The sequence below is a fragment of the Lissotriton vulgaris genome, chromosome 1_1, assembly GCF_964263255.1.
Source record: "Lissotriton vulgaris chromosome 1_1, aLisVul1.2, whole genome shotgun sequence".
NCBI classification, from domain to species: Eukaryota; Metazoa; Chordata; class Amphibia; order Caudata; family Salamandridae; genus Lissotriton; species Lissotriton vulgaris.
This window is the reverse complement of record NC_141685.1, coordinates 1078852361-1078868227: the sequence shown is the minus strand read 5'-3', so window position 1 is coordinate 1078868227 and position 15867 is coordinate 1078852361. Positions and strand designations below refer to the sequence as shown.

The following is a 15867-nucleotide window of genomic DNA, read 5'->3' as shown; positions in this document are numbered from 1 at the left end:
GGAAGGTGTTGCCTCTGCCTCAGGAGGAGTATGCACGGGTGTGAGGAGATATTATGTCCTAATGTATAATATTTGAAGTAATAGCAAAAGGGGTGGGCCGGATATTTGGGGTGGGGGGCTGTTGACTGGTACAGACCAATATGGGAATTATAGACCCACCACTGTATGGTGGGCAGGAGTTGATCTCTGATTGCCTCAGAGTTCCCCAAGTGTAGAGACTAACCTTTTGTTTTTTGGGAAAGTTTTTTTTTTTCTACCATGTTACAAAGAGGTTTAACAGTATTATCCAACCAGATACCAACACTTTTCACAACTTGCTTGGGGGTAGGTGGAGGACCAGGGGAGTTAGGCCGCCAATTGTGAGACCACAGATTGGACTGATTACTACCAACCAGGACTTCAGTTTTTTCACCATTGAGTTTTAGGCAATTGAGGTTGTCAATGTCGCCACAGCTGAAAGGCAGTTTTGCAACTCAATGGCATTGAAGCTGTATTCCAGTGTAAGAGAAACAAAAATGTATTCAGCATATGTAAGAAGAGAGAAGCTAAAAGACTGAATGATTCCTGCCAAAGCACAGAGATTTTTGTTATAAAGTGTGGGGCTCAGAGAAGTGCCTTGTGGTACTCTACAGCAAGGGTGAATGGAGGATAAGGAGGATAAAAAAGGTTTCATAGGAACTTTAAAAGATCTGTCCTGTGGAAAGCAGTGCAGCCAATTTATCGTGTTTTTACAAATAGCTATTTCCCGCAATCTGTTAGACACAGTATTGAATCCACTGTGAGATCCAAAAGATTAAGAGCTAACGATAGATGCGAGTACTCTGTGACTGTGAGAAGTGTCGACTTGGTGCTGTGCATTTGATAAAAACCTGACTTCTTTTTACATTCAAAATCAGTAGCGGCTGGCAAGGAATGATGGTGGAGGGGTGGGGGTGAGTGTGGGTGGCAGGGGGGAACAATATAAAAAAAAGACAACTTACCTCTTCCACTGGCGGTGTCTCTCCTCCACTTCTCCGGCGAGTCCCTCATCCAGGAAGCACCAAGGCTCCCCATAGCCAATCACAACACTGCAATGCAGCGTTGTGATTGGTCTGAGCGCCGTGGATCGCCGCTCAGATGGGGACTGGGGGCCTCGGCATGTTCCCCACCAGGCTGTGTAAAGCAGCCTGGTGGGGAACATACAAAGTGCGCATGACTGTTTGGCTGGGCCAAGACAGCCGGCCAAGCCCTAGCCCAGCCCGAACCTGCAAAAAATAAAATGATAATAAGTACGTTATTATCATTTTATTTTACCTGCTCAAAGAGCAGTGTGGTGACGTTCCTCTGCTTTAGCATAGGAGCCTCCCCTGATCTAAATAGTGTGATGGTTGTCTGTTTAAATGTTTCTCCATGATTTTAGCTGGAAGCAAAAGAAGAGAAATTGCCAATAGTTTCCTAATGCCGACGATTCAAATTTTGTATGCATTGGAATTACTACCATATATATTCTCTCCAGTTTTCCACTGCAATAGTTGCACATGTCTTATCTATCTGTGTGCAAATTGCCTAACCAATACTATTTGTCCACAAGTTTACTGCTGGTAAAACCAAGGGAGAATATTGTTGCTAAACAGAGCTTATATCCAAATTGCATACCCCAGAATACATTCCAAGATGCCCACCCAGGAATAGGATGCAATTTTTTTGCCTTTCCGGTTAGTAAATGGTGGTTCACAATTTAAATAAATATCTTTCTCTTCCAGGGGATACTCATCAATAGTCATAAGCACTGAATAGTCCCGCCCTCGTGCGGGACCCCGGAGCAATAGCCGATAATATGCATATATCTACATATATATATATATATATATATATATATATATATATATATATATATATATATATATATATATATATATATATATATATATATATATATATATATATATATATATATATATATATATATATATATACACATATGCGGCCTAAAATAACCATACTAGGCTCAAAAGACTGCCCCCAAATGCCTGAAACAAATCTTTACATTTGTTAAATAAAGACATATAAATTACATTATATGAAAATGCAAAGAAGAAAGCACTGCTTTTGTTGTCTTTGAAAGGTAAAACAGGCAGGACCATAGAGCAGCTTTAGCCTAGATAGGCTGCATTGTAACAATAGGAAAAAAACTGGCGCCGTGCCTTTAAGACCTCTATGAGCCTCCAGGCTCCCATCATGCACCACAGGTGACAGTTAGGTCAGTTCTTTTTTCTGGCTCCTTCTGTGAGGATCCTGGAGCATTGAGCTCGCCAGTTGGTGATATTATTTACTTTCTTCTGGTAGTTCTTTCAATTTTTTGTCTTTACTCAACATCTTTAGTCATTATCTGACTAATTCAACAATTTTTGTGGTTTTTTGACCTTTTTTTCCAGTCACAATGCCTGCCTTATTTATTAAGTGCCCGGCCTGTGGAAAAAAAATGTCCAAATCAGACCGTCATTCGGTCTGTGTGGCTTGTCTTCCATCTACACACAAGCCAGAACTTTGCTACCATTGCAGCAAGTTGTCAAACAGAACTTTAAGGGAGAGGGAGAAGAGCAGGCTTCAGTTCCTGCATGACAGAGGTGAAACCGTGAGTGGAAGAGAAGAACTTCACTCCAGGAAACCTTCTTCTCAGCAGAAAGAACATAAGGAAAGAGGGGAGAAGAGAAAATATCGTTCCCCTTCGACTTCGAGGGACAGATCTTCTTCTAGAGTTCCGGTATGTTCGAAATCGTCGAAATCAGCGTCACGTCTTCCGTCGAAGTCGCCGTCGAAGAAGGATTCGCCGTCGATGAGAGGTGAGAGACGCCATGAGCGTAGGCGATCCAAGTCTGGCTCCCCTACGACTACGAGAGGACGGGACTCTACGTCGTCTCACCGACGTCGGCGTTCACCGTCGAGAGGCTCGAAAGACCAGTCAAGGCCGCTGTCGAGAGGTGCTATGACACCGACGTCGAACCGGGCATTGGAGGTTTCGACGTCGAAGAGCCCAGGTCAGATGGCGTCGAGGCACACGACACCGAGAAAAGCGTCGTCGTCGAGGCGCTTAACTCCATCACCTAAGAGACACTCGACGTCGAGGAGACCGCCGTCGAGAAAGTCGACGCCGAGGAGTTCGCCGCCGAGAAGGACACCGCTGAGGAGGACGCCGCCGAGGAGGACGCCGCCGAGGAGGTCGCCGCCGAGGAGGACACCTTCGAGAAGATCACCTTTGGAAAGATCGACGTCGAGGAGACCATGCTCCACGTATCCTGCAGCTAAACGACCTAGAACGGTTTCTAAAGACCGATCTCAGGTTTCTGTGGCTGTTTCTGGGAGTTCATCTTCATCCCCTGGGCTGAAGATAGTACAAATCTCTCCAGAGCCTTCAAGAGCGCCATCACCTACAGGGGCTAACATCTCTCCACGATGGTTGGGAGAACTCAGAGACTGGAAGATAAGGAGAATCAACCTTCCAAAGTCTAGGTCCAGGTCGCCGGTGTTGGATAGACCCGCGTCAAGATCAAGGTCACCTCTTTTACGAGTGATCCAGTCTCCTGGAAGGCGGCAGCGTACTCCGCAGAGGAAGTCTCCATCTGTGAGAAGGCGGACTTCACCTTCTCAGAGGTCTTCACATCACCGATCATCCAAGAGACGTGATACGAGATCCTCGACAAAATCTACGAATTCGAAGAGATATTACTCACCGACGTTATCATCGACTCCTCCAAGCAGGATATCGCCGATTGATGACGTAATCACATTTAATGAGGTTCTTTGCCGTGGAGCAGCGGAACTTAATATAGAGATGCCTGTCTCTACTGCGAAGACTACGGTTATCTTCGAAACATTACATCAAAGATTATCATCGAGACCTTTACTTCCTCTGGTTCCAGGTCTCTTGGAGCCTGCCGAACATAAGTTCTTGACACCGGCTTCTTTGGGAGCGGTTCCCTCACGGATGGCAAAGAAGTACAGGGCTCCGGACATTGACCCGGTATTTTTAAGAGCAGAGCCGCAACCTGATTCGGTCATCGTCTCAGCGGCACGTAAAAATCAGAACGGTTCGACGTCCTCTTCTGTTCCCCCAGACAAGGACAGCAAGACTATGGATTCGGTATGAAAGAAAATGTGTGCCACTTCTGCTTCCTACATGAAGGTTGCCAGCGCCTCTGCTTTGTTGGGTCGCTATGACCGCTCTCTCTGGTATTCCTTATCCCGGTTCGCTGAAAAACTTCCCAAAGAAGACAAGAATGACTTCCTGGAAATCCTTCATGAAGGTGGGCTAGTGTCTAATCAGGTGATTAGCGCAGCTGCGGATGCTTCCGATCTATCCACGCATGGCTATGCTCATGGTCTTTGCGCGAGGCGTTCAGCTTGGCTAAGACTTACGGGACTTAAACCTGAAGCCCAGCACCGCATTTTGAACCTGCCTTTTAATGGGAAAACGCTCTTTGGGTCTCATGCTGACGATGAAATGTCAAAAAAGAAGACAGAGCTGGATACTGTGAGAGCTGTAGGTCTCGAAAAGAGAAAGGACAATTTTAAGAAAAAATACCGTCCTTATGATCGGAGACAGGGCCAGCAGAGGGTTCAAACCCCTCAATGGTCTTCACATCAAAATCAAGGAAGATCTCAGTTTTCCCAGCGTCGTCCTGGTAGAGGAAGAGGCGGTATTTCCAGACAGTCTGCTCCTGGAAACAAGCAGCAACAACAAAAGCAGTGAGTGTTTGCTTCCCCTGAGCCCGTTGACCACTCCGGTGGGGGGAAGTGTGCGTTTTTACCTGGAGGAGTGGAAAAACATCACAAACGACGCATGGGTGCTGAATATTGTGCAAAATGGATATGCAATCAGGTTCAAGTTTCTCCCACCTTCAATTCTTCCTCAAAAGACTGTATTCCATCGTCTTCACCTTTTGAAAAAGGAAGTGTCGGTGTTACTCCTAAAGAAAGCCATTGAGGAGGTCCCAAGGACACAACGTCGAAAAGGAATTTACTCCTGTTACTTTCTAGTTCAAAAGAAAGGTCCAAGCAGGGAGTTCAGGCCCATACTAGATCTCAGGCGCCTCAATCAGTTCATTCGGCGAGAGAAGTTCAGAATGCTGGCGTTACATCAAATAATTCCACTTCTGCATCAAAAGGACTGGATGTGCTCCATAGATCTTCAAGATGCGTATTTTCACATCCCCATTGCCCCAAAACATCGGAAGTTTCTAAGGTTCTGCATATAAACCAATCATTACCAGTTCGCAGTCTTGCCCTTCGGGCTAAAGTCAGCTCCTCGCACCTTTTCAAAGTGCATGGCAGTCGTAGCGGCTTTCCTAAGAAAGAGGCATATTTTCGTCTATCCATATCTAGACGATTGGCTGCTAAAGAGTGCCTCTCCAGTTCTACTTCAGCAACATCTCACGTTCTGTATTCATCAGCTGCGAAGACTAGGTCTGCACGTGAACTTAAAGAAGTCTATCCTCAATCCCACACAGAGGATCCACTATCTGGGCGCACTTCTGGATTCAAAGGACGCAAAAGCGTATCCTTCGGAGGAGAGACTATCATCCATTCTCCTCAAGGGCCAAACAATGTTAAAGACTCTTCGACCAACGGCCAGACAGATCTCGTCTCTGCTAGGATCCATGGCGTCTTGCATTTTCCTTGTTCCAAACGCCAGGCTACACATGAGACCTCTGCAACAGTCGCTGGAGGATCAGTGGTCCCAGTTTTCAAACCGATGGGAAGACAAACTGTCACTGCCTCTGTCGGTGCGAATCTCCATTCAATGGTGGATGCAACGGAATCATCTGGTTGTGGGAGTACCTTTTCAGGAGGACATGCCCAAACAATCCCTGGTGACAGATGCGTCCCTGCAGGGTTGGGGCGCTCATCTAGAGTCACTTCAAGTTCAAGGAGTGTGGTCGGAGAAAGAAAAGTTGTATCACATCAACATGTTGGAGCTCAGAGCTGTCCATCTAGCTCTCAAGGTTTTCTTTCCTGTGCTCAAGACATCCTCTCTGCTTGTTCAGACGGACAATACAACAACGATGTACTATCTGAACAAGCAGGGCGGAACGAGATCCAGACCTCTGTCTCTGGAAGCGCAAGCAATCTGGAAGTGGCTTCTGGCTCGGGGTATGAAAATTTCAGCTGTCCATCTGCCCGGTGTCCTCAACGTCCAAGCAGACGAACTAAGCAGACACTTTGCAAAAGCGCACGACTGGGTCTTAGAAGACGAAGTAATAAGAGACGTCTTTCAAACCTGGGGGTTACCAGAAATCGATCTCTTTGCAGACGCCGAAAACGCAAAATGCTGCGTCTTCGCATCCAGGTACCCACAACGAGGATCCAAGGGGAATGCTCTGTGGATAGACTGGTCAGAGACATTACTCTACGCTTTTCCACCGATTCCACTCATTCCCTTGGTGATCAAGAAACTGTACAAATCCAAGACAGACATGATTCTGGTAGCTCCGGATTGGCCTCGCCAATGGTGGTACCCGGATCTCCTGCATCTCTCCAAAATACCGCACAAGAGACTTCCTTGCTTTCCGGATCTGCTGACGAGAGAGAACGGCAGGGTGTTCCACCCCAATCTGCCGTCCCTGAAGCTAGCAGTATGGTACCTGAGTTCGTCCGGTATGGTCACCTAGTTCTCTCTCAGGACTGTATGTACATCTTAAAGGAGGCAAGGAGAGCTTCTACAAGAAAGACATATGCTTTCAAGTGGAAGCGATTTTTCACGTGGTGTGCGGCTGAAGGTCATGACCCTATTCGAGGTCAGGAACCGGTACTGTTACCATACTTACTTTCTTTGGCCAAAGCAGGTTTGCAGTATTCATCTATTTAGGTCCATCTGGCAGCAATAACAGCATATCGAAAGTCCCCTACTCGGGTTTCTTTCTTTCAAATGCCAGTTGTGAAGGATTTCCTGGAGGGTCTCAGGAAGGTGTATCCTCCCGTGAGGGCCCCCTCACCTCCTTGGGAGCTTAATGTGGTTTTGTCTAAATTGATGGGTCCCCCATTCGAACCTATACATAAAGCTTCTCTTCAACATCTGTCGTGGAAGGTGTCTTTCCTTGTAGCTATCACTTCTGCGCGCAGGGTGAGCGAGATTCAGGCGTTTTGTGCAACAGAACCCTATCTCGTTTTCCATGCGAATAGAGTGGTACTTCGGACTCATCCGAGATTTCTCCCTAAAGTAATCTCGGATTTTCACATAAATCAATCAGTGACACTACCTACGTTTTTTGCTACTCCGAGCTCTTCAGCAGAAAGAGCTCTGCACTCTTTGGATTTGAAAAGAGTTTTGAAGTTTTACCTTGATAAAACTAAGAGTGTCAGAAAAACTGATCATCTGTTTGTGAACTACGGTCCTCTAAATACGGGTTTTCCTGCTACTAAGAGGTCCATTTCTTGATGGATTGTGTCATGCATTTTGTTATGTTATCAGTTGGCACAAAAGCAGCTCCCGGGTAGACCTAGAGCTCATTCCACTAGAGGGATGGCTGCTACTATAGCAATGCTTAAAAATGTTCCTGTGCATGAAATTTGTAAGGCAGCTACGTGGCGGTCGGTTCACACATTTGCCCGCCATTACTGCCTTGATTCTGATGCTCAGGCTGATGCCCAAGTTGGTCAGGCATCACTGAGAAATTTGTTTGGGTAATTCACATAATAGTGTGCTGTCTAGAGGGTCTGGTGTTCGTCCGCAGGGTATGGGATGGGCTTGCTACTCTATTCAGTGCTTATGAGTATTGATGAGTATCCCCTGGAAGAGAAGGATTAGTTACTTACCTGTAATCCTAGTTCTCTTCCAGGGGTATACTCATCAAAGTCATAAGCACACCCACCCTCCTCCCCGGACGAATACCAGAACTGGTTATTTTACGCATTACCCATGCTGTGATTACACTGTTACACGCCGTCCAAAAAGAACTGACCTAACTGTCACCTGTGGTGCATGATGGGAGCCTGGAGGCTCATAGAGGTCTTAAAGGCACGGCACCAGTTTCTTTCCTATTGTTACAATGCAGCCTATCTAGGCTAAAGCTGCCTCTATGGTCCTGCCTGTTTTACCTTTGAAAATAAAGGTTGTGTGTTTCAAAGACAACAAAAGCAGTGCTTTCTTCTTTGCATTTTCATATAATGTAATTTATATGTCTTTATTCAACAAATGTAAAGATTTGTTTCAGGCATTTGGGGGCAGTCTTTTGAGCCTAGTATGGTTATTTTATGCTGCATATGTATAATGCATATTATCTATATATATATATAGTGATTATATGTGTATTTATATGTATGTATATATATATACACGGGTACTATACCATAATTCTTTTTGGACCTCGCTAGATTACATTTACAAACGGAGTCTCTCCTTCAGATATAACAAGAGAGCGGGTTTTGTCAATTTGTATTGTATAACTAACAAGAAGGGGGCATTTTTCTCTTTTATTTTGCTCTTGATTGATATTTGGAAACTTTGTATTAATTTCTGCCAGTGAATGTAACTGGTACAGAAGCTTAAACACTGCTCTGAGCCTTGAAGAGAAATTTTGTTTATGTCTATGATCAAATGTGTTCTATACCTTTAAAAAGAGGGTTGTCAAAAAACGCGGGTCATGTGACCAAGAACAACTTGTTGTTCGAAACGCGTTATCTCTTGACCTCTGTGCCTGCCGAATAAAGAACTTTAATAGTTGAACTGTGGGCTTGTCTGAATTCAGTGGATCAGATCGGATTCTAAATTTGCATATATATATATATGTATATATATGCATATTATTGGCTATTGCTCCGGGGTCCCACACGAGGGCGGGACTATTCAGTGCTTATGACTTTGATGAGTATACCCCTGGAAGAGAACTAGGATTACAGGTAAGTAACTAATCCTTATCATAGTTTCCGAAACATATAGGATAAAAGACTAACAGTGGACCACAAAATGCAGGAAACTTGAAGGTTTTGACCTTTTCTGCAAGGTAGGTCTTTATGTAATTAAGAACAGGTTGAGAAGGAGTTGGGCAGTCATGCTGTTGCAATATACTATACTCTGCAGTATTAATTAGTATCTTTCATTGATTCGATTTCTGTCCCATGTTGGCATATTGGCCAAGGCCTTATTGCCAGTGGGCTTAGAATGCCTATTTCTGGGCAGTGTTCTGAAAGATCCAGAAAATGTATCAACAGAACAATGACAGTACACAATATTGAAGATGACATATGGGAAATAGAGATCAAAGGAATCAAATTGGGCAGTCAAGAGAAAAGGTCCAGGAAAAAGAATGCCATATCTGAGTTCCTCGTTGGCCCACCTCCCTCACCATCCTTGTTTGTGAGGGGAAAGGTATGGTGACATATAGCAACCTCACAAACAAATCATCAGAGTGTTGGCTGTTACATGTAATTCAGCATGGAGATACAATAGAATTTACAACAGTGCCACCAACATCGCCTCCTAGTAGGAAAAAACACCATCACTTGGAGGCCTTACAACAAGAAATAAAAAAGCTGCTTGTTAAGAATGCTATCAAACCATTTTCAAACTGCAAAACGAGCTAGAGTTTTACTGACGATTCTTCATCAACCAGAAATAGAATGAGAAGAAGAGCTCCATTCTAGATCTTTGAACATTAAACAAGTTTATGGAGAAGCAAACTTTCAAAATGCTGCCCTTGCTTAATGAATTTCAGATGTTAAACGAAGATGATTATACAGCATCCATAAATCTAGAGGATGCATATTTTCATTTAGCGATCCAACAAAGCATAAAACACACTTCTGCTTCTAAGTAGATGGACAACACTACCAGTTCCAGTTGCATACATTTGTCCTTATGTCAGCACCAAGGGTATTTACACCACAGCAACACATTTATTCTAGTACTCAGTTCATATTTTTCTTAGGAACAAACATCTGTGCAGATCAACTGAAAGAAAGCATACTCATTGGCGAAAGATAAAAAAGTTATTTTGCCTAATTCAGGAAATTAGCACACAAACAATTGGATAGCAGTGAGAAAATTAAAGGTGTTTCTAGGCATACTGTCTTCTTGGATTCCACTCTTGCCACAGTGCCTACTAAGAATGATGCCCCATCAAGAAGAACCAGACATTTAATGGAAACAGGTATTTTTTTGTTTTTTTCTGACACGAAATTTTGTATTTTTTGGCAAAAAAATGCAATCTCTGAAATGTCCAGAATTTGGGCAGAAAAATGGCTCAAACAGATCCTTGCTGAATCTGTATCCTATGCCTGCGAGAATCTCATAACTCCAGAGGATGTTATCACTGCTCCACCCTCTCCAGGTGCACCTTGAGAGAGCATCAGAAGGTTCACCTGCATGGCAAAGAAGAAAGGCGAAAGAATCAGGAATCAATGTCTTAGGGGTGAGGAGTGAGGAATGACTGCTCCCTCTACCAGCGCTTCTCTGTCACTCTCTGAGGAACCTTGCAGGGGGAGGTTCAAAAGGGCAAGTCAAGGTGAAAAACAACATCCACGTTTGATGTTGAGAACATTGAAGTTGAGAAGAGGTACAGCAACTGCTTGTTCGACATCCATTACAAGGACACGATTGATGGGAATGGGTTCATCATTGTTAACACATTCTGTGTCGAGAAGATGGTAGTGTGGCTTTCAAAGAAGAAGACATGCAAACTTCCCTCTGGGTCAGACCCTGAGTATTCCATGATTTATTTGCCATCTAGCTCTCATACTGGGCTTGCCTTCTCCTCTGCCAGCAATACCTCCTCCTCTGCCACCTATGATGACTTCTCCACCACTAGTAATTTCTGTGGAACTACCTCCACCTACAGCTCCTTTAAGGGTTCCACAAGACTTTCATGTTGGACTCCCATCAAAAAATTCCAGTCTCCATGCTAACATTCCAGACCTCGTCATAGGTCTCGTTCAAAGTTGGGATCTCGGGGGGGGGGGGGATCCAGCAGACTCCAAGATGGCGGCCAGCAGGAGGCTGATGAAGGTGCTCGAAGAAATCTGCAAATCTGGAATGAAAAACTTGTGTAACATCCAGGTTGATGAAGCAAATTTGTTGACTTGGCAAGGACTCATTGTTCCTGACAACCCTTCATATGACAAAGGAGCCTTAAGGATTGAAATCAACTTTCCAGCAGAGTACCCATTCAAACCACTTAAAATCAATTTTAAGACAAAAATCTACCACCCAAATATCGATAAAAAAGGCCAGGTTTGCCTACCAGTAACTAGTGCAGAAAACTGGAAGTCAGCTACCAAAACCGATCAAGTTATCCTGTCCCTCATAGGGCTGGTAAACGACCCCTAACCTGAGCACCCTCTGCAGACTGACCAGGCTGAAGAATACTCAAAAGACCGTAAAAAATTCTGTAAGAAAACTGAAGAGTTTACAAAGAAATATGGCAAAAAGCGACTAGTGAACTAAGTTCTGATGCAGTGGCGTGAATAAAAATTGAAAAAAGGTGGAAAAAAGCAGAAAAATTGTGACTGGAAGACCGGGAGCATTGTACTATGGATGTCCACCCTTTGCCAAGCAGGATCCTGGAGCATGGACGAGTGCCATCCTTTGGTGTCATCTTGTGGCTATTACTAACATTCTACAGTTTTCTTAACCCAAAATGTGGTAACATGTAGTTAAAGGATTACAATTGAAAGATGTTCTAGTTCTGCTCTTTGTTTAAAAATCACTGCTTGAATTTACTTTAAAAGGATGTTGCTTCTATTCTTGTCGACATTTATCAGAAATCTTACTCATTCTGCCCATAAGGTAAAAAGTTCCAACACTTGCTATAATTTGACTTTTTATCCTCTTGCCCATCACTGAGTCCGTCTTAAAGAGAGATCAGTCGTAAAGGGGAAAAAATGGTTCAGTGTTCACGGACCCGGTTTCCTTTCATCACTCGTTCAATGTTGCACTGTGCTTCGTGGGACTTGGTTGCAAGTTCTCCTTAACTTCAGTTTGTAACATAATAAAAATCATAAAAACTGTTTAAAAAAAAAAAGTTGAGATCTCACCGTCACCCTTATCAGGCAATATCACCCAGATGTTGATATTCACTGCATAGACTAAGACGGGATTCCACATCCTGATTACACTGCTTGTCCACATCTAAAGGAAGATGCTCTCCTAACTGACTCTTTCAGTGAGGGTATCCCCGTAGATGGCATCAATGCTTTCAAGAAGTCCTAATAAGAGGGCAAATAACCTAAATATCCTTTCTTCTAGTTTCAACCTCCTATATGTCTTATTTTTAGCTCTTTCTCCAATGTTCCATCTCAAGGCCTTTATTCCCATTGCTTCTGGGCCTCATTGAATCTTCTTTGGAACAATTTTTAGGTCTCACTTGCTGACAATGCATGCACTGTCAGCTGGCAGGGGTATTATTTAGTATAAAGGTCTTGAAGCCCAACCACTGCTAATCATCGATTCCGCATCATTGTCACTCTTCTTTCCTGCCTCCTTTTTGGCCCGTGAATGCCAGGCGCCACTTTCTTTTCTCTTTATGGAAAATGGACCAAGCACAGATTGATTAATCTTCATTAGTGTTCATCCTCTACACCCACTGTGATTCATGCACTATTTCTTTCACTACTGCACTTTTTATGAGCATCTTATTTTATATTTTCATATTTCTTATCACTGTACACGTGTGTCAGGATACTTCCTCTATTTCCAGTTCTTGTGCTGCTTTCTCCATTTTTGGACCTTGTTCATCTACGCCTGCATCTTTTGGCTGACTCGTTCAACTAAAATTACATTTTACATGTGTTAGATTAAACTATACTAACAACACATTTACACCTTCATGATGCATGATGCTGAATTCCTACTTTCATTGCCAGACATCCTTCCCTTTTATGCCTCATAACTTTGCATTTATTATGAGTTTGGTTCCTCTTTTAAGGTACCTATACCCACAACTGTACTGCTCTATCCCACGCCACTCTAGACCACTCTTAAACACTCAATTCCACCCCACTCCATTCTACGCCACTCCATTCTGCGCCAGTTCACTCAATACCGCTTTACTCTACAATACTCTATGCCACTCCACTCGATGCCACTGTACGCTAAGCAACTCTATGCCACACCACTACCCTCTATATCACTCCACTATACGCCACTCTACTCTACGCCACTCAAAGCTACACTATGCCATGCCAATCTATGCCACTCTACCCTACTCCTGTCTACTCGTTGGCACTCTATGCCAATCCATTCCACGCCACTCCACTCTATGCCACAATACTCTAAGCCACTCCACTCTACCCTATGCCACTCTAATCTGATAGAGACTCCTAGCCGCAGATTCCTTACCTTAGACTATTCCCCAGGCATCATACTGGATCCGAAAATATTTCAAGCAGTACCGGTGCACATTAGTCAATGGTGTCATTAGGATCCACAGTGGAGCCAGAGTGACATGAGTGGTGCCCATATTGTCGCCACCCAGCGGGCTGACATCAGTTTTTTTTCTTTTCACACCAGTCAGAGCTGATCCAGAGAGAGCTTCCTCCAGTTATGTTTGACTGACTTGTTTCAACATCTTGTCGAGCCATTTTCAAGCCCTTGTCTCCCCACTGTGTGTAGGATGTCCCCTATGATGACTTCTCCACCACTAGTAATTTCTGTGGAACTACCTCCACCTACAGCTCCTTTAAGGGTTCCACAAGACTTTCATGTTGGACTCCCATCAAAAAATTCCAGTCTCCATGCTAACATTCCAGACCTCGTCATAGGTCTCGTTCAAAGTTGGGATCTCGGGGGGGGGGGGATCCAGCAGACTCCAAGATGGCGGCCAGCAGGAGGCTGATGAAGGTGCTCGAAGAAATCTGCAAATCTGGAATGAAAAACTTGTGTAACATCCAGGTTGATGAAGCAAATTTGTTGACTTGGCAAGGACTCATTGTTCCTGACAACCCTTCATATGACAAAGGAGCCTTAAGGATTGAAATCAACTTTCCAGCAGAGTACCCATTCAAACCACTTAAAATCAATTTTAAGACAAAAATCTACCACCCAAATATCGATAAAAAAGGCCAGGTTTGCCTACCAGTAACTAGTGCAGAAAACTGGAAGTCAGCTACCAAAACCGATCAAGTTATCCTGTCCCTCATAGGGCTGGTAAACGACCCCTAACCTGAGCACCCTCTGCAGACTGACCAGGCTGAAGAATACTCAAAAGACCGTAAAAAATTCTGTAAGAAAACTGAAGAGTTTACAAAGAAATATGGCAAAAAGCGACTAGTGAACTAAGTTCTGATGCAGTGGCGTAAATAAAAATTGAAAAAAGGAGAAAAATTGTGACTGGAAGACCGGGAGCATTGTACTATGGATGTCCACCCTTTGCCAAGCAGGATCCTGGAGCATGGACGAGTGCCATCCTTTGGTGTTATCTTGTGGCTATTACTAACATTCTACAGTTTTCTTAACCCAAAATGTGGTAACATGTAGTTAAAGGATTACAATTGAAAGATGTTCTAGTTCTGCTCTTTGTTTAAAAATCACTGCTTGAATTTACTTTAAAAGGATGTTGCTTCTATTCTTGTCGACATTTATCAGAAATCTTACTCATTCTTCCCATAAGGTAAAAAGTTCCAACACTTGCTATAATTTGACTTTTTATCCTCTTGCCCATCACTGAGTCCGTCTTAAAGAGAGATCAGTCGTAAAGGGGAAAAATGGTTCAGTGTTCACGGACCCGGTTTCCTTTCATCACTCGTTCAATGTTGCACTGTGCTTTGTGGGACTTGGTTGCAAGTTCTCCTTAACTTCAGTTTGTAACATAATAAAAATCATAAAAACTGTTTAAAAAAAAAAAGGTTGAGATCTCACCGTCACCCTTATCAGGCAATATCACCCAGATGTTGATATTCACTGCATAGACTAAGACGGGATTCCACATCCTGATTACAATTGTCACAGACCTACTACTTGTCCACATCTAAAGGAAGATGCTCTCCTAACTGACTCTTTCAGTGAGGGTATCCCCGTAGATGGCATCAATGCTTTCAAGAAGTCCTAATAAGAGGGCAAATAACCTAAATATCCTTTCTTCTAGTTTCAACCTCCTATATGTCTTATTTTTTGCTCTTTCTCCAATGTTCCATCTCAAGGCCTTTATTCCCATTGCTTCTGGGCCTCATTGAATCTTCTTTGGAACAATTTTTAGGTCTCACTTGCTGACAATGCATGCACTGTCAGCTGGCAGGGGTATTATTTCGTATAAAGGTCTTGAAGCCCAACCACTGCTAATCATCGATTCCGCATCATTGTCACTCTTCTTTCCTGCCTCCTAATTGGCCCGTGAATGCCAGGCGCCACTTTCTTTTCTCTTTATGGAAAATGGACCAAGCACAGATTGATTAATCTTAATTAGTGTTCATCCTCGTCTACACCCACTGTGATTCATGCACTATTTCTTTCACTACTGCACTTTTTATGAGCATCTTATTTTATATTTTCATATTTCTTATCACTGTACACGTGTGTCAGGATACTTCCTCTATTTCCAGTTCTTGTGCTGCTTTCTCCATTTTTGGACCTTGTTCATCTACGCCTGCATCTTTTGGCTGACTCGTTCAACTAAAATTACATTTTACATGTGTTAGATTAAACTATACGAACAACACATTTACACCTTCATGATGCATGATGCTGAATTCCTACTTTCATTGCCAGACATCCTTCCCTTTTATGCCTCATAACTTTGCATTTATTATGAGTTTGGTTCCTCTTTTAAGGTACTTATACCCACAACTGTACTGCTCTATCCCACGCCACTCTAGACCACTCTTAAACACTCAATTCCACCCCACTCCATTCTACGCCACTCCATTCTGCGCCAGTTCACTCAATACCGCTTTACTCTACAA

At 43.5% G+C, this 15867-nt stretch overlaps 1 protein-coding gene and 2 pseudogenes across 1 annotated transcript in view; all 3 read left to right on the top strand.

Annotated features, from left to right (window-relative positions):
- DMC1 (DNA meiotic recombinase 1) overlaps positions 1 to 15867 on the top strand; it is a 1170937-nt gene that overhangs the window by 769307 nt on the left and 385763 nt on the right. The window lies entirely within an intron of this gene.
- On the top strand, positions 10941 to 11416 carry LOC147748606 (ubiquitin-conjugating enzyme E2 L3 pseudogene; annotated as a pseudogene).
- On the top strand, positions 13773 to 14248 carry LOC147748605 (ubiquitin-conjugating enzyme E2 L3 pseudogene; annotated as a pseudogene).